Below are 21,629 nucleotides of genomic sequence, written 5' to 3' on the forward strand. Positions count from 1 at the left end.
TAGGCCAAAAAGGATTAAAATCTGTGATCACTCTTATTTCCCAACAAAATTAAATTTTTAAGTGAAAACATAAAAGTCCATTTTCTGGCTAAACGGAAGGCCCTAGGACAAAAATGATTAAAATCTGTGATCACTCTTATTTCCCAACAAATTTCAATTTTTGTGTGAAAACATAAAAGTCCATTTTCTGTCCAAACGGAAGGCCCTAGGCCAAAAAGGATTAAAATCTGTGATCACTCTTATTTCCCAACAAAATTCAATTTTTGAGTGAAAACAAAAAGTCCATTTTCTGGCTAAACGGTAGGCCCTAGGCCAAAAAGCATTAACATCCGCGATCATTCTTATTTCCCAAAAAAAATCATTTTTTGTGTGAAAACATAAATGTCCATTTTTTGGCTAAACGGAAGGCCCTAGGCCAAAAAGGATTAAAATCTGTGATCATTCTTATTTCCCAACAAAATTCAATATTTGTGTGAAAACATAAAAGTCCATTTTCTGGCTAAACGGAAAACCCTAGGCCAAAAAGGATCACTCTTATTTCCCAACAAAATTTAATTTTCGACTGAAAACATAAAAGTCCATTTTCTGGTTAAACGGAAGGCCCTAGGCCAAAAAGGATTAAAATCTGTGATCACTCTTATTTTCCAATAAAATTCTATATTTGAGTGAAAACATAAAAGTCCATTTTCTGGCTGAACGGAAGGCCCTAGGCCAAAAAGGATTAAGATCTGTGATCACTCTTATTTCCCAACAAAATTCAATTTTTGAGTGAAAATATAAAAGTCCATTTTCTGGCTAAACGGAAGGCCCTAGGCCAAAAAGGATTAAAATCTGTGATCACTCATATTTCCCAACAAAATTCAATTTTTGAGTGAAAATATAAAAGTCCATTTTCTGGCTAAACGGAAGGCCCTAGGCCAAAAAGGATTAAAATCTGTGATCACTCTTATTTCCCAAGAAAATTCAATTTTTGTGTGAAAACATAAAAGTCCATTTTCTGGCTAAACGGAAGGCCCTAGGCCAAAAAGGATTACAATCTGTGATCACTCTTATTTTCCAACAAAATTCAATTTTTGTGTGAAAACATAAAAGTCCATTTTCTGGCTAAACGGAAGGTCCTAGGCAAAAAAGGATTAAAATCTGTGATCATTCTTAATTCCCACAAAATTCAATTTTTAAGTGAAAACATAAAAGTCCATTTTCTGGCTAAACTGAAGGCCCTAGCCCAAAAAGGATTAAAATCTGTGATCACTCATATTTCCCAACAAAATTCAATTTTTGAGTGAAAATATAAAAGTCCATTTTCTGGCTAAACGGAAGGCCCTAGGCCAAAAAGGATTAAAATCTGTGATCACTCTTATTTCCCAACAAAATTCAGTTTTTAAGTGAAAACATAAAAGTCCATTTTCTGGCTAAACGGAAGGCCCTAGGCAAAAAAGGATTAAAATCTGTGATCATTCTTAATTCCCACAAAATTCAATTTTTAAGTGAAAACATAAAAGTCCATTTTCTGGCTAAACGGAAGGCCCTAGGCCAAAAAGGATTACAATCTGTGATCACTCTTATTTTCCAACAAAATTCAATTTTTGTGTGACGGTCCATTTTCTGGCTAAACGGAAGGCCCTAGGCCAAAAAGGATTAAAATCTGTGATCACTCTTATTTCCCAACAAAATTCAATTTTTAAGTGAAAACATAAAAGTCCATTTTCTGGCTAAACGGAAGGCCCTAGGCCAAAAAGGATTAAAATCTGTGATCACTCTTATTTCCCAACAAAATTCAATTTTTAAGTGAAAACATAAAAGTCCATTTTCTGGCTAAACGGAAGGCCCTAGGCAAAAAAGGATTAAAATCTGTGATCATTCTTAATTCCCACAAAATTCAATTTTTAAGTGAAAACATAAAAGTCCATTTTCTGGCTAAACGGAAGGCCCTAAAATCCGCGATCATTCTTATTTTCCAAAAAATCAGTTTTTGTGTGAAAACATAAAAGTCAATTTTCTGGCTAAACGGAAGGCCCTAGGCCAAAAAGGATTAAAATCTGTGATCATTCTTATTTTCCAAAAAAAAAATAAATTTTTAAGTGAAAACATAAAAGTCCATTTTCTGGCTAAACGGAAGGCCCTAGGCCAAAAAGGATTAAAATCTGCGATCACTCTTATTTCCCAACAAAATTCGATTTTTGAGTGAAAACATAAAAGTCCATTTTCTGGCTAAACGGAAGGCCCTAGACCAAAAAGGATTAAAATCTGTGATCACTCTTATTTCCCAACAAAATTAAATTTTTAAGTGAAAACTTAAAAGTCCATTTTCTGGCTAAACGGAAGGCCCTAGGTCAAAAAGGATTAAAATCTGTGATCACTCTTATTTCCCAACAAATTTCAATTTTTGTGTGAAAACATAAAAGTCCATTTTCTGGCTAAACGGAAGGCCCTAGGCCAAAAAGGATTAAAATCTGTGATCATTCTTATTTTCTAAAAAAAAAAATAAATTTTTGTGTGAAAACATAAAAGTCCATTTTCTGGCTAAACGGAAGGCCCTAGGCCAAAAAGGATTAAAATCTGTGATCACTCTTATTTCCCAACAAAATTCAATTTTTGAGTGGAAACAAAAAGTCCATTTTCTGGCTAAAAGGAAGGCCCTAGGCAAAAAAGGATTAAAATCTGTGATCATTCTTAATTCCCACAAAATTCAATTTTTAAGTGAAAACATAAAAGTCCATTTTCTGGCTAAACGGAAGGCCCTAGGCCAAAAAGGATTAAAATCTGTGATCACTTTTATTTCCCAACAAAATTCAATTTTTTAGTGAATATATAAAAGTCCACTTTCTGGCTAAACGGAAGGCCCTAGGCCAAAAAGGATTAAAATCTGTGATCACTTTTATTTCCCAACAAAATTCAATTTTTGAGTGAAAATATAAAAGTCCATTTTCTGGCTGAACGGAAGGCCCTAGGCCAAAAAGGATTAAAATTCAATTTTTGAGTGAAAATATAAAAGTCCATTTTCTGGCTAAACGGAAGGCCCTAGGCCAAAAAGGATTAAAATCTGCGATCACTCTTATTTCCCAACAAAATTCAATTTGTGAGTGAAAACATAAAAGCCAAAAAGGATTATAATCTGTGATCACTCTTATTTCCCAACAAAATTCAATTTTTGAGTGAAAATATAAAAGTCCATTTTCTGGCTAAAAGGAAGGCCCTAGGCCAAAAAGGATTAGAATCTGTGATCATTCTTAATTCCCACAAAATTCAATTTTTAAGTGAAAATATGAAAGTCCATTTTCTAGCTAAACTGAAGGCCCTAGGCCAAAAAGGATGAAAATCTGTGATCATGCTTAATTCCCACAAAATTCAATTTTTAAGTGAAAACATAAAAGTCCATTTTCTGGCTAAACGGAAGGTCCTAAGCCAAAAAGGATTAAAATCTGTGATCACTCTTATTTCCCAACAAAATTCAATTTTTAAGTGAAAACATAAAAGTCCATTTTCTGGCTAAACGAAAGGCCCTAGGCCAAAAAGAATTAAAATCTGTGATCACTCTTATTTCCCAACAAAATTCAGTTTTTGAGTAAAAACATAAAAGTCCATTTTCTGGTTAAACGGAAGGCCCTAGGGCAAAAAGGATTAAAATCTGTGATCATTCTTATTTCCCAACAAAAATCAGTTTTTGTGTGAAAACATAAAAGTCAATTTTCTGGCTAAAAGGAAGGCCCTAGGCCAAAAAGGATTAAAATCTGTGATCATTCTTAATTCCCACAAAATTCAATTTTTAAGTGAAAACATAAAAGTCCATTTTCTGGCTAAACGGAAGGCCCTAGGCCAAAAAGGATGAAAATCTGTGATCATTCTTAATTCACACAAAATTCAATTTTTGAGGGAAAATATAAAAGTCCATTTTCTGGCTAAACGGAAGGCCCTAGGCCAAAAAGGATTAAAATCTGTGATCACTCTTATTTCCCAACAAAATTCAATTTTTAAGTGAAAACATAAAAGTCCATTTTCTGGCTAAACGAAAGGCCCTAGGCCAAAAAGGATTAAAATCTGTGATCGCTCTTATTTCCCAACAAAATTCAGTTTTTGAGTGAAAACATAAAAGTTCATTTTCTGGCTAAACGGAAGGCCCTAAAAGGATTAAAATCTGTGATCGTTCTTATTTCCCAACAAAATTCAATTTTTAAGTGAAAACATAAAATTTACTGCATAAACGGAAGGCCCTAGGCCAAAAAGGATTAAAATCTGTGATCACTCTTATTTCTCAACAAAATTAAATTTTTAAGTAAAAACATAAAAGTCCACTTTCTGGCTAAACTGAAGGCCCTAGGGCAAAAAGAATTAAAATCTGTGATCAGTTTTGTTTCGCATCCAAAATCCCATTTTTAAGTGAAAGAATAAAAGTGAAATAGCAAAATCCCATTTTTAAGTGAAAGAATAAAAGTGAAATAGCAAAGTAAAGATATAACAAGTAAGAATGTATAGTATTGGGTGTGGTACTAAATAATAGACCAATTTTAACTATTTCCAATAGACTTCTTTCTTTGGGTAAAAAGAAGAGTATCAAAGAGTATCATCAGTGTATCAGCACAAACTCACAAAACCATCCCCACTGTAAAAGGTATAAGTTAATACATTCAAATAAAATCCATGTTTGTGAACAACATTGAATATTCATTCCATCTAACCATAATGACTTCCGTAGTGGCTTTATGACCCTTTTCACTGCAAAAAAAAAAAACATACACATGCACATATTTGTATACATACATATAAATGGATGTGTATAACAATTTATTTTTAAAAAGGTTGTCATGTACTACACATATATTTGTTTAACATAACTCATATTAAATGTTATTTAATATGGTAAAAATAACAAAAAACATTTTTTGGCATTTGTAATTAACACAAATGTCAATTTTATTGTTTGCGGTTATTGTGATAATTTTATCACATCACCATCAAATTTACACATACATACATATATACATACAGAAATATAATTATAATATTTTACCACAAATTACAAGGGTTTATATTGGTTTAAACTTCAATTTGTTACATTCGGATAATTAAGCAGTTATCTAAAGCTTCCTTTTTATAGGTGAATGGGAATAAATTGTGTAGAGTGTCTAACATTCGCTGCAATCGAAAATTTTAATTTAATTTAAAATTTTGTTTAGTATGTATTGTTTTTATTTCTGCATTTTAATTATGTTTACATTGAAATATTTTAAATAAATAAACAGTCAAAGTGTATTTGTATGTGTATGTATTAAGATACTTTTAGTTTTATAAGCGTTCAATGTATTCTTTTGTTACCACAATTTTCGTCTAATAACTTGGCTAATATCAGTTTTATTCGACATTTACGTTTAATCTGTAAAGTGAAGATCTATCCCAGGTTGTTGCAACAACAGTTTTGCTGTTATTGGCTGACTTAGCTGAGTTGACAATATTTGGCCGAATGGGTATCGGGTGCCTCCGGTACGAAGATCTAATTGTTTGGGTAACACATTGTCAGCCAGAACTGCTGGGTATAAATGTATTATATACACGTTCATTTTGTTAACACAAATGTAGTTGGTTTCTTCTGGGCACGTCAAATTTAAATGACATAATTATATTTATCATTTATAATTTTAATTGGAAACGGAATTTTGTGAATCTAAATAATGAGTAACTATTTAAAGATGCAGTTATATATTTTTTAAAGATTAACATTTTTATATAGAAGTTATATTAAGTATTTAGGTTAGGTTAGGTTGATAGGAGGATGTATACTACATCAAATGAATGAATTATTTTTCAGTGTTCAGAAACTCAGTTTCCCGAATGTAATTCCTAATAATCTTCCAATCAGTGTTAGTCAGGAATGTTATTTCCGGAATAACATCACTTCCATGATACTTGGATCTAACTTCGACGAATTCCTGGCAGTGGCAAAGAAAGCGCTCCAGAGTTTCACTGTCTTCTCCACATGATCTACATTCGCCTGAATCCGCATGTCCAATTTTGAAAATGGTTAATATAACGATGATATTCTAACTTTACTAACTTTAATATAGAGGCCCAAATAACCCATCTTTTAGAAAACCCCTGTTTTGTCAACAATGAAAAAATGAAATGAAATGCTTTAATATTTAAAAAATAATCAATATTTGTAACATAATCACTGGTGTAGGGTATCATATGGTCGGCCATGCCCGACTATATATTCTTACTTGTTAGTTTTTGCAAAAATTTACATTAGATTCTATGAAAATCTATCCATTCCGTCCGTCTGTCTATTTAAAGTTCGATAGAGTCAATGAGAAGATGAGAGCTATATTGATTTTGCCTCACTGTTTGCAATGCATCTTAACATTGACCATAGATCCTCATTGGATTATAAGACGATCTAGCCACTACGTCCGTCTGTCTGTTTCATTTTTCACAAATCTTCACTATTGATATCGTTTGGTATTGAAAATTAGCAACAACCATGATTTTATGTAGACCCCATACAATGATGTTTTCATTGTACTCAAAATAATTTGAAAATCATGATCCCTTTGGAATTTGTTTTTAGGGAACCAGCTCTAGATTGCTAGACCTAAAATATAACTACTTATGAAAAAAACAATCTACATCTATGAAGGGTAACTCAAATACTTTTTGTACTCTGATATTTGAATTCCTCTATGTTTTAAGTTTATATTTTTTTTTCAATTTTGACAAAATAAAACACCAGCTCATAAACTTACTAACAAAAACTTATAAATTAACTTACACATACCAAATCTTTATGAGAGTTTGTTTATGTATGTGGCTACTAATACGACAAAGAAAAAAATCTGGCATAAAAGTAAATAAAATACAAAAACTAAAGAAAAAGTTGAAATTTTTTAAGTAAAAGGATTTTGTTTTTTTTTTCTAGTACTTTTTACTGTGAAATGTTTGTGCGAAAATAAAAAGAAACAATCACTCATACTTGTTGTTTACAATTACATTTACTCGTATGTACCTAGGAAAGGAAGACTAAAATAAATTGGTTGGAGTTTTAAAAAAGACTGTCGTTTAAGAGTCGAGTGTTGAGCCACTTTGAGAAGTTATACTTATATGCAATTTTAGGATAAAATTTTTGCTTAAAAAACAGTTGCACAGAGGCATACATGCGTGTTTATTTGTACACAAACACTTTAACACAGAAGTACCCAGTGGTTTTTTAAGGGGTCAATGTATTATTTTTGATACAAATTTTGTAATTTGCCAATCTATATAATTGATGATGAGAAGTAAAATGTCACATTAATGTCCATAAGTAATCTACAGTAATCACCTTAGTGTCTCTAAGTAAAACCGAGAAGAGCCTCTTCAAATTTTTTTCTGTTCTGTGGAACCAATTTTTTTACTCGCTGGATATAATCACTACTTCGGGACAGTAACCCGAAACTGTTGGCTTATATATACGACACTCATGTTTCTAAATATATGGTTATGTTTAACCGTGGCAATGGCAGCTATTGCAGCCTCAGGAGTAACACGAAAAGTTTTTGAACTTTTGGAAACAATTTAGATAAAGATGCAAGTCTCTGTATGAAATTGTAAAAGTAAAAAGTGCTCACACAACCATTAGCATTAAGGTGGCTTCCCTGCTATGGGACCAAGGAAAAGTATAATTAACTACATTTAAAGATAAATTATTTTTAAAACATTGTTTAGCTCCAGATTTAAATAAAGTTTTAATTAGCACCCTAATAAACAGTGATGTACTAAATATAATAATATTCTGCATTTGAAAACTAACATTTACAATGTAGTTAACGAAATTTGTTAAATTTTGTCTTCCATTGTAAACTGATTGCATTCATGCCCTCATACTCTTTTTTTAACACAAAATATTTTCAAAAAAACTTTTCATTTTGCAAGTAGCTCTGGCAAAAAGGTGAAACCATGTTCATGTTTAAATGCCTTCTGGTCCAAACTCTATTACTAGTTCTTAAAATACCCCAGTACAAATGGAACTTTAGCCCTTTTTGGCTTTAAGTATAACTTCATTTGAGTTGCCATGTCTACAAAGACATGCATGTGTGTGTAATTTTTTTTTTAATTGTAGTTGTAAGAAAAAAAGAATAATTAACTTTTCTCACATACTCTTCTATCTTTGTATGGACTGTTGGGTTTTCTAAATTTCACTACTTTTCTTTTCTATTCTTCTTTTTCCTTTTGGTCATGTATGTAATTAGAAGTTTTTCTTTTAAAGAAAATCAACAAGAACAAGTAAAATTGTTTTTATGGAAAAAAAAATATATCGTAAACCTTAGACCGGAAATGAAAAACTTTTTGTGTTGAATCTCTTTCGTTTTACTTTATTTGTTTTCTTATTTTGATTTTAATTTGTGTGTGAGAATTTTTTTCGAAAACAATATTTAACAGAAAGTATAAAACTTTACAGAAAATTTTAAATAAATTCAACAACAACAATAAAAATAAAGAAAAACACATTTTAAAAGCTAAAGAAGTGAATGTGAGGGCTTAAGAGTTTGCAAAGTGGTTTGAAACACGAAAAAGACATAGACGAGACTATAGACTAGACTATAGACTAGACTATAGACTAGACTATAGACTAGACTATAGACTAGACTATAGACTAGACTATAGACTAGACTATAGACTAGACTATAGACTAGACTATAGACTAGACTATAGACTAGACCATAAACTAGACTATAGACTATACTATAAACTAGACTATAGACTAGACTATAGACTAGACTATAGACTAGACTATAGACTAAACTATAGACTAGACTATAGACTAGACTATAGACTAGACTATAGACTAGACTATAGACTAGACTATAGACTAGACTATAGACTAGACTATAGACTATAGACTAGATTAGACTAGACTATAGACTAGACTATCGACTAAACTATAGACTAGACTATAGACTAGACTATAGACTAGACTAAAGACTAGACTATAGACTAGACTATGCTATAGAGTAGACTATAGAGTAGACTATAGACTAGACTATAGACTTGACTATAGACTAGACTATAGACTAGACTATAGACTAGACTATAGACTAGACTATAGACTAGACTAGACTATAGACTAGACTATAGACTAGACTATAGACTAGACTATAGACTAGACTATAGACTAGACTATAGACTAGACTATAGACTAGACTATAGACTAGACTATAGACTAGACTATAGACTAGACTATAGACTAGACTATAGACTAGACTATAGACTAGACTATAGACTAGACTATAGACTAGACTATAGACTAGACTATAGACTAGACTATAGACTAGACTATAGACTAGACTATAGACTAGACTATAGACTAGACTATAGACTAGACTATAGACTAGACTATAGACTAGACTATAGACTAGACTATAGACTAGACTATAGACTAGACTATAGACTAGACTATAGACTAGACTATAGACTAGACTATAGACTAGACTATAGACTAGACTATAGACTAGACTATAGACTAGACTATAGACTAGACTATAGACTAGACTATAGACTAGACTATAGACTAGACTATAGACTAGACTATAGACTAGACTATAGACTAGACTATAGACTAGACTATAGACTAGACTATAGACTAGACTATAGACTAGACTATAGACTAGACTATAGACTAGACTATAGACTAGACTATAGACTAGACTATAGACTAGACTATAGACTAGACTATAGACTAGACTATAGACATAGACTATAGACTAGACTATAGACTAGACTATAGACTAGACTATAGACTAGACTATAGACTAGACTATAGACTAGACTATAGACTAGACTATAGACTAGACTATAGACTAGACTATAGACTAGACTATAGACTAGACTATAGACTAGACTATAGACTAGACTATAGACTAGACTATAGACTAGACTATAGACTAGACTATAGACTAGACTATAGATAGACTATAGACTAGACTATAGACTAGACTATAGACTAGACTATAGACTAGACTATAGACTAGACTATAGACTAGACTATAGACTAGGACTATAGACTAGACTATAGACTAGACTATAGACTAGACTATAGACTAGACTATAGACTAGACTATAGACTAGACTATAGACTAGACTATAGACTAGACTATAGACTAGACTATAGACTAGACATAGACTAGACTATAGACTAGACTATAGACTAGACTATAGACTAGACTATAGACTAACTATAGACTAGACTATAGACTAGATCTATAGACTAGACTATAGACTAGACTATAGACTAGACTATAGACTAGACTATAGACTAGACTATAGACCTAGACTATAGACTAGACTATAGACTAGACTATAGACTAGACTATAGACTAGACTATAGACTAGACTATAGACTAGACTATAGACTAGACTATAGACTAGACTATAGACTAGACTATAGACTAGACTATAGACTAGACTATAGACTAGACTATAGACTAGACTATAGACTAGACTATAGACTAGACTATAGACTAGACTATAGACTAGACTATAGACTAGACTATAGACTAGACTATAGACTAGACTATAGACTAGACTATAGACTAGTCTATAGACTAGACTATAGACTAGACTATAGACTAGACTATAGACTAGACTATAGACTAGACTATAGACTAGTCTATAGACTAGACTATAGACTAGACTATAGACTAGACTATAGACTAGACTATGACTAGACTATAGACTAGACTATAGACTAGACTATAGACTAGACTATAGACTAGACTATAGACTAGACTATAGACTAGACTATAGACTAGACTATAGACTAGACTATGGACTAGACTATAGACTAGACTATAGACTAGACTATGGACTAGACTATAGACTAGACTATAGACTAGACTATAGACTAGACTATAGACTAGACTATAGACTAGACTATAGACTAGACTATAGACTAGACTATAGACTAGACTATAGACTAGACTATAGACTAGACTATAGACTAGACTATAGACTAGACTATAGACTAGACTATAGACTAGACTATAGACTAGACTATAGACTAGACTATAGACTAGACTATAGACTAGACTATAGACTAGACTATAGACTAGACTATAGACTAGACTATAGACTAGACTATAGACTAGACTATAGATAGACTATAGACTAGACTATAGACTAGACTATAGACTAGACTATAGACTAGACTATAGACTAGACTATGACTAGACTATAGATAGACTATAGACTAGACTATAGACTAGACTATAGACTAGACTATAGACTAGACTATAGACTAGACTAGACTAGACTATAGGACTAGACTATAGACTAGACTATAGACTAGACTATAGACTAGACTATAGAGACTATAGACTAGACTATAGACTAGACTATAGACTAGACTATAGACTAGACTATAGACTAGACTATAGACTAGACTATAGACTAGACTATAGACTAGACTATAGACTAGACTATAGGACTAGACTATAGACTAGACTATAGACTAGACTATAGACTAGACTATAGACTAGACTATAGACTAGACTATAGACTAGACTATAGACTAGACTATAGACTAGACTATAGACTACACTATAGATTATAGTACAAATGATTCGTGATAATCTGTTTCTTTTCATTTATATAAATTCCTAGCAAAAATTAAAAATTCAAATTTAGGCCACTGTGCAAGATGCACACAGATCAAAGTTACTTTTGCATCACATTTAAAAATGAAATACATTTGTAGTTTATCTTAATTTTATAAGAAAATTCGCAAAAGGAAACATTTACATAAAGTGAAATTTAAATGAACAAAATAACTTACACATATATGTGTAACAACAACAAACAAATCCAAATCTGTACAAATATGTGTGAAAATATTTAAAATTCAAATCGAAATATACTTTCACTGCAAGTAGTTAAGAACAGGATATTGTACTAACACCTACACACATGTCGACATTTATAGCAATTCGTATGTATAAAGAAAATAAAACTATTTGAGTATTTTTTTTTTGTTTTTTTTTTGTTCAAATTAGTAAGAATTCTGTTTCATGTAACTAAAATCTTATTACACAAAACCCGGAGAATCGAATATGGTTGGACATAGATTTTGTAATTATTTTGAAGAAGTTTTACAATGTTATGATGACCGTAATTATATGTTTAGTTGTTGTAACCATATGATATAAAACTGTTCATAGAAAAAACTTACTCAATTTGTTTGTGTATTTAGTTAGGTGTTCTATAATGACTTATCTAATCATGTAAAACTATATATATTCTCAGTGTGCTATTGGTCATAATACAAGAAAAAGAGAAAACGAAATGAAATATTTCTTATACTTATTCAAATCTATTTGTTTGTATTTGTATAGTTGAATTTGTACATAATACTAGATCTGAACCTAAAAAAATATTTGATTTAAAAAGTTCTAAACTAATTTTATTATTCTGGATATAATACTTAGATAAGAGATTAGCTCTTAACACTGTAAGCTTTTTATCTTGAAAAATAAAATTTTGGACGTTACTCTCTGACGATAGGATATGTCTAATAGTATATAACAGACATATTATATGTTATATTTTACAATAACCAAGTTCCTTTTGTTTGTTTATTTATTCTTTTTTGCAAGAAAAGTTGTTGATAAAATTTCTACATTAATTAAGTATGTTTTAAGGGAATTTATCTAATTGACAAACTCGATCTGTGTTGCATATATTGTTCCCTTGGAAAACAATAATAATGAAGAAGAAATAGCAAAACTATGTATATGTAGATGTTCTATATATTTTCACATAAGCACAATTTCTTAAAAATACATGTGTACACATACAAGTGTAAATAAAATTTATATGAGTTTAATTTAAACAATGGCCAAATGCAATTTGTTAGTTAGATATTTTAAATAATAATAATTGCTGTTGCTGGCTAACAACTGTTCTTTGAGTTCTATGTGTCAGTATTCATATATATGTATGTGTTCATTTGCATACAACCATACATATATATACATAAATGTGTTGAATAAGTTGGTACAATTTACCCTTTCTTGGTATGCTTTTTCATGGCCCGAAAATTTCAAGTCAACATTTTAATATTTAGTCTAGTTGGTAGTCGCATAGCAGTTGATAGTCCAGTCAAATAGTTAAGTCTATTGCTAAGTCTATAATTTAGTTTATAGTCTTGCCCATAGTCTGGTCTATAGTCTAGTCTATAGTCCAGTCTATAGTCTAGTCTAGTCTATAGTCTAGTCTAGTCTAGTCTAGTCTAGTCTAGTCTAGTCTAGTCTAGTCTAGTCTAGTCTATAGTCTAGTCTATAGTCTAGTCTATAGTCTAGTCTATAGTCTAGTCTATAGTCTAGTCTATAGTCTAGTCTATAGTCTAGTCTATAGTCTAGCCTATAGTCTAGTCTATAGTCTAGTCTATAGTCTAGTCTATAGTCTAGTCTATAGTCTAGTCTATAGTCTAGTCTATAGTCTAGTCTATAGTCTAGTCTATAGTCTAGTCTATAGTCTAGTCTATAGTCTAGTCTAGTCTATAGTCTAGTCTATAGTCTAGTCTATAGTCTAGTCTATAGTCTAGTCTATAGTCTAGTCTATAGTCTAGTCTATAGTCTAGTCTATAGTCTAGTCTATAGTCTAGTCTATTGTCTAGTCTATAGTCTAGTCTATATTCTGGTTTACAGTCTAATCTATAATCTAGTCTGTAATTTATTCTATATATAGTCTGGTCTATAGTCTAGTCAATAGCTTAGTTTATAGTCTAGTCGATAGCCTAGTGAATGGTACATCTATGGTCTAGTCTATAGTCTAGACTATAGCTAGTCTAATCTAGCGTGTAGTCAATACTATAGCAGAATAAAATTTCACATCCCTTTCCCAAACGCATTTATTGTCTTTTAATGTTCAATTGTTTGCATTTGTTTTCACATAAAATAACTTATTAAAATTTTAAAATAAAATTTAAATTGCATTTAGAATCTGTATAACAAATACATACATAAGTATTACTAGAAGTAGATATTTATAGTAGATTTTACTTATTTACTACATAAACTAAATTAAACTTAAATATTGTAAATGTTTGGATAACTAGAACACTGTAACAAAAGTCCTTGTTTGAGCAAGAAAAATTTTAATTATTTTAATAAATGGCACTTAAGTAGTATAAGATTTATTTGATAAAGTGTTAACTAGATATGCAGTTGAATTCACTTACATAGAATTTGTGAGATTTAATTAAAAGTTATAATTAAAAATCTACAAAACATTAACCGCAGTAAATCCAAGTTATAAAGAATTTGGATTTCTATTATGCAGCGGATTTCTGGAAATTTTCCAATTCAAATAATTATTTAAATGACACCTAAAACGCGTTGGTATACAATTAACATAAATAATATTTTTTGGGAATTTGTTATACTTCTGTAAAAATGTTTCTTATTAACAGACATTTTATTAAATATTTACATTAACCTATTATTTAAACCCTTCACATACATCTGTCTAACTGTCTGTCTGTCTCTCAATCATTAAAACAAATATGTAGTGAAACTTTTTTAATGCAGCTGTACTAATTTGCGAAGTAAGAAAATCCTTTGTTTTTTTTTTTTTTTTTTTGTTTGTTCTTGCTTGTATTGCTATTTCTAGGATAATTTTAATTGATTAAAATCATCATCAGGCATTAGCACAGACTCATCATCAATTCATTTTCTTTACGTTTTTACCTATTCTTCATCCAACAACAACAACAACAGCTACAATAACAACCAGAGGAAAGGAAAGCAGCTAAAGCAACAAAAAATATTAATTATTCATTACTAGTACAAATGATCAAACAACAAATACAAGCAACACAACACTACATAGAAGTATAATAGAAAAAAAATACAACAAGTAATACATTTAATTAACTGAAAACAAATAAAACCAAAAGAATACTTTATATTCGTTGACGTTTGCATTGGTGTTCGTGTGTATGAATGTGTGCTTGAGTTTGTCTAGTATCTAAAAAAAGGACCCAACCAAACAGTAAAGGATGAATTGTAATCTAATCTAAGTTCAACATAAATTAATCTAAATGAGAAAAACAACAACTAACAAGTAGAATGAATGTTAAGTTGTACTACTTACTTTTTTCTGTCTGACAGGATGAGATAGTAGTCAAGTTTGCAGTAGTAATAGTGAGTGGTGGTTTTCGTACACAAAACTGTAATAGTAGCAATATCACATAGAGCGAAAAAAGCCAAAGTGGCATCGTACGAGCGGTATTAAACATTAAATGAATGAATGCATGTTTTGAACTCATTAGCAAAACTCTCAAAAACTTCGTACGTGTGACCATGCATGTGTTAGTGTGTGAGAGTTTATGTTGGTGTGAAGGTTTCAAATCCTGTGTTGTATGCATGTAAATGGGATGTGTGATTAAACGGAAACACTGTTTCTCAGGTTAAATTTTTGATATTGACTAGACCAGACCAGACTAGACTAGACTAGGCTAGACTAGACTAGACTAGACTAGACTAGACTAGACTAGACTAACTAGACTAGACTAGACTAGACTAGACTATAGACTTGACCAGACTAGACTAGTAGACTAGACTAGACTATAGACTAGACTATAGGCTAGACTATAGACTAGACTATAGACTAGACTATAGACTAGACTATAGACTAGACTATAGACTAGATTATAGACTAGACTATAGACTAGACTATAGACTAGACTATAGACTAGACTAGACTATAGACTAGACTATAGACTAGACTATAGACTAGACTATAGACTAGACTATAGACTAGACTATAGATTAGACTATAGACTAGACCATAGACTAGACTATAGACTAGACTATAGACTAGACTATAGACTAGACTATAGACTAGACTATAGACTAGACTATAGACTAGACTATAGACTAGACTATAGACTAGACTATAGACTAGACTATAGACTAGACTATAGACTAGACTATAGACTAGACTATAGACTAGACTATAGACTAGACTATAGACTAGGACTATAGACTAGACTATAGACTAGACTATAGACTAGACTATAGACTAGACTATAGACTAGACTATAGACTAGACTATAGACTAGACTATAGACTAGACTACTAGACTATGACTAGACTATAGACTAGACTATAGACTAGACTATAGACTAGACTATAGACTAGACTATAGACTAGACTATAGACTAGACTATAGACTAGGACTATAGATAGACTATAGACTAGACTATAGACTGACTATAGACTAGACTATAGACTAGACTATAGACTAGACTATAGACTAGACTATAGACTAGACTATAGACTAGACTATAGACTAGACTATAGACTAGACTATAGACTAGACTATAGACTAGACTATAGACTAGACTATAGACTAGACTATAGACTAGACTATAGACTAGACTATAGACTAGACTATAGACTAGACTATATACTAGACTATAGACTACTAGACTTAGACTACTTAGACTAGACTTTAGACTAGACTTTAGACTAGACTTTATTCTAGACTTTAGACTAGACTTTAGACTAGACTTTAGACTAGACTTTAGACTAGACTTTAGACTAGACTTTAGACTAGACTATAGAATAGTCTATAGTCTAAATTATATAGAATATAGTCTAGTTTTTAGTTTAGTTTTTAGCCTAGATCCTAGATCTGGTCTAGAGCCTAGTCTATAGTTTAGTTTAAAGCCTAGTCTGTAGTCTTTGTTAAGTATTCATTTCTGGTTGACTTTTCCAAAAAATGAGTATTAACAATTCGACCATGATGCGCTACACTCCGGGATTTTATATTATTTCAGTTGAAAACAGTGTAACAAATGTTGAAGTTGAGAAAGTCAATACTCATACATGTAATGTTAATGTTGATGATTTTGATGTTCCTGATGATGATTATAATAATAATATCAATGGTGGTCTAAGGGAGACAAGATAATGATAGTTATTTGGGTATGATGAAAATAGCACGTGTTTTCATATAAATTTCCTTAATGGTCTAAAGGGTGAGTTAGATGTTGAGTCAGTCACTCTGTCATTGATTCGGTTAGTGAAGCTCAAGGTGCTGGCATGAGTTAAACTCTCAATTAGGTTTTAAAGGACCTTTTTTGTTACTTTAAGTATTTGTGTGTGTGAGGGTTTTGTATTTAATATACGTTTTTGCATGTTAACCGGAAGTATTTTTGTGGTTCGCAAATCATTAATTGTCAGCATTGTTATAGTAATTATTTTGTATTTTGTAAGTATTTTGTTCTTTAATTTGAACTTTTAGAAGTTAGTGTAATACACCTTCTTAAATATTTATTATATTTAAGTGGTAAGGGAGTTAATTGACAGTATAATTTTAGGCTTTGAAGTAAACCTATTAGTATTCTTAAGTGATGCCATTAATAAATAGTGTAAATATTGTGGGTTATGATTTGAGTCGTTATGAATTATATAAAGAAGCAAATTTGCTTAAGATATAAATATTTTTTTTAAATTTATTCCTTTTTGTTGAAAATGAAAACGTTCAAATTTTAAAATTCCAATAACATGTTTCAGTTTCGTGACACTTTTTGTGACAGCACAAATATTGTTCATGTGGTATTTTAGCTCTCAGTTTTCGGGCATTAAAATTCTAAACTTTAATTCGGTAACTTCAACAAAACGTACGATGGCAGCCACATGTACTAGAAATATTAATAGCAGTGTTATGGAGAGTATGAAAAGGATGCACTTTACCAATAACAAAAAGTACACAATCGATTTGTAAAGGATTTGATGTCGATGTATACAGTTTAAGTATAGAAGTTGTAGTAAATAGTTGTTTAAAGATAACGTTTAAACATGTAACTGTTAAATGTTGAAACATTTCTATATGCATCTAACTAAGCATATAGACAATTTCCCACAACTACTGATACTGTTACTTACATAATACTACTACTACTACTACCAATTGCAAAAGATAGACCAACTAAGCAACCAACATTCCCCAACACAAATTTAACAAACCAGTTGGATGACTCTGTCAGTGACACTATGACATCCAACACTAAAGTGATGCTGATGTTTGAAATAATGATGATGATGTTGATGATAATTATATAGCTGTTATTGTTGTTGCTGCTAATGTTTATAATCATGTCGAAAATCATGCTGATGATCATAGAAATTAAACAAAGTATAAAGTAAAACTATATATGAAGATAATATTATTAGACTAAATATTTTGCTCTCAATGTCTGGAATGGAGTGTTGTACATGTTGTCATTTTCTTCTATTGTATTCTTTTATAATTTTGAAGTCATGTGGCATCATTTACATTTCATATGATTATGTGGTTCAATAGCAAAACAAAATTTAACCAATCTTTAGATAATGACAACCATTGTTTATAAAATATGTTCATTTATATAATGCCAACGACATAATAGTTATTTGCAATGTGTCTGTCATGACTCAGAATTTAAGATTTAAAGAAATTACGCAGTTATTGGGAAATTGGAATTTTTGTAAAAACTGAATTTTTGTGAAAAATTCATTTAGGTATTTAAAGATTTAAAAATCAAAAAAGGGAAATATACCATCATTTTCAGTACAATCGGGAGGTGCTGGAGTACCCCATACAAATGTTTCATAAATCTTTAAGTATTTAAAGATTTAAAAAATTAAAAAAGGGAAATATATCGCCATTTTCAGTACAACCGGGAGGAGCTAGAAGACCCCATGTAAATGTTTCAAAGTTTATTTATCATCAATTACAGTTACGCGTAAGTCTACCTAATAAATTTAATGGGCAACCGTCCATTAAGATATAATTAATTCGAAAAAATGATTTATTCTAAAAACGACATCACTTTTTTAAGTTCTGGTAAGTTCGGTTATTAACTGACCCAAGCCCCCTTAAAAGGTCTGCTTTGGTAGTAAGTATGAGCCTGGAGTTCTTTTACATCCATATAGTCAGTTAGAGATGACCAACCAACCTCCTTGTGATCCATAAGAAACCCTCAGATGTCAATTCGAATACATGGAGGACATCGGATCATATACAAGCAATATGTCGTCGTTGCACCGTGTCGTTGAAATGCCATCTGTTTATTCGGCAAAGCACCTGGGAACGTACTCTGTAGACCAAAGTAAGGCCAAAGAATTACTTTGGTCTTAATTGCAGGAGACATACTATGGTAAGTCTGCCATATTAATACCAGGAGAAGGTTAATCGACAACACACGAATAGGAATTCTATATATCCATCACCATTCAACTATTTTATCAATCACAGAGAAGAACATCCATACAAGTTGGATATGTGGATGGGGTGAGCCCCGTATGCTCCTTATTAATTTTGTATTTCAATTCTACTGTCATTTACTCATTACCAGCATTTGTTCACTGCCACTCCTCTGAGGGGTTCCCCAATGACCGATACAAGAAAAATTCTGAAACTCTGCTCTGCGGGCCACCGGTATTCTTAATAGCACTTAGGTTATTTTTTTTTGGTCAAAACGCAAGTCTAATCATTCACCCAGTTTGTAGTTTCAGCAAACTAAAAGGTACTGGTAGCATCTTTATATCTCTAGATTGTAATACTTACCTCCAATGACAACGATCACAGTGGTAATCAATAGCTGACTTAGGATTTGGTGTTTTTATACACTAAACCAATACAGTGGGGGAGGGTATTGTGCGTTTGTGCTGATGTTTGTAACACCCAAGAATATTGGTCCATCTTAAAGTATACGAATAAGAATCACTTTCTGAGTCGATTAAGCTATGTCCGTCCGTCTGTCGTCTGTATGTCTGTCTGTTTGTCCGTCTGTGTGTCCATATAAACCTTATGAAACAAGTCGCAATTTTCAAAATTATTTCATTAAGATTTGGCATATATTTTTCTTTTGAACCAAGAACGAAGCCTATTTTTGAGATCGGTCCATTATTTCGCCTTGTCCCCATACAACCGTATCCCCCATATGGAGGTAATAATGTTAAATGTTGTACAATCTCTACAAAAATTGACAAATCTACGTTTTATATTATACTGCCGATTTTCGAAATGATAGGGCCTAATTTGACCCCAGCCCCCATTCAAAGTCCCCTTCAATAAATGACTTGAAGGACTTGGAAATTTAATTTTAAACACTACTATGACATTGAAATTCAGCATGTTAATGTCTCTACCAAAATTTATACGTATATGACCATATTTACCTTTGCCCCATATAACGGAAAATCACTTAACAAATTGTTCAAATATTTCTAAATCAAGGAAAAATGCTTCATAATTAGAAAAATAATCTACATTTTTAACATACTCACTGGTGTAGGATATCATATGGTCAGCCATGCCCGACTATACATTCTTACTCGTTTAGTCCGCAGTCATTCTCACACCACTACTTAGTTATTTCATTGGGAGCCTTTTTGTGTAATATGTTTTAAACATTTTAAAGTTTCCTTACTTCGAGGTTAACTCCCCCATGAATTTTGTGTGATATTTCTAACTGTTTGATCAATTTAATTAATTTGAAGCTAAGGATTGATTATTATTTTCATCAATCCGATTGTTAAAATAGTTAATTTTGTGATTATTTTATGGTTTGTTTAAAATGAATGAATGAAAGTCTTTAAACTTATTAATTAAAAAACATCTAACATTTTTGTTTAAAGGTGCGATTTTTAACAATTTAATAAAGAATACCCTATTAATTTCATTTTTTGTGCAAAGGAATAAAAACGAAAATAAATTATAACCACATTTAAGAACAAACAAATAGACATTTAAATCCAATATATCATCAGTTAAAGATTAGCAGCAAACAAACAAGAAAAGAGATGAATATTAAAAGTAGGAAAAAAAGTCAAAATACACAAAAGTGAAAGGTGGCATTATAAAAGTAACTGACATGACAACGTTAAAATAAATTCGTTAAGCAGACACAATCGAAACTAAGCTGGGATAAATAAATGAAGCAAATAGACTAAAATCCCAAACAGACTTACATACAAACACATTTTTATATTAGGGGGAATATCAAAATATAATGTTATGAGAAGAACTCACATGAATTTTGATTGAGCTTACCAACAACAGGAGTTTTCCCAAACATTTTTATTTACATCTGAGCCAGTCTAATATAACTCGGTAAGTATATAGCCATATTTGTAATAAATATCTAAAAGATACGAAAAACCCGACAAAAATTGACTGGCCTCAGGTCTTAAGTTGACGCGTCAGTGCCAATTTATACTAAATGCAAACAAACAAAGATATATACATACCAACAGTATATGTATATCCTGGAAAAAAGGACACTCTTAAATACACAAAACAAATACATACAAAAAATGTTAGCAACATAAAAACAGTACCGAATCGAAAACAGAAAAGGCAACGAATACAAAGACATAAACTACCCAAAAGATAAGACGATTTTTTTTTACTCATGTTGTTGTATGTGGTGTGATCAAATGTATAAATGGATGTATCACATCTTTAAATGGCTGTTGGCATTTGGAAAATCTGTTTGCGAATCGTTAGTAAAACCGTTATGTAAAGCCAAAATAAATCCTTAACGAAAGTCAAACTGCAACACAAACAACTCAATTCAACTGAGTTCTCAAATTCAAATCAGTTTTAGTTTA

The sequence above is a fragment of the Lucilia sericata genome, unplaced genomic scaffold (assembly GCF_015586225.1).
Source record: "Lucilia sericata isolate MDLA Ls3-8-SP2 unplaced genomic scaffold, ASM1558622v1 Contig000864F_arrow, whole genome shotgun sequence".
Classification (NCBI taxonomy): domain Eukaryota; kingdom Metazoa; phylum Arthropoda; class Insecta; order Diptera; family Calliphoridae; genus Lucilia; species Lucilia sericata.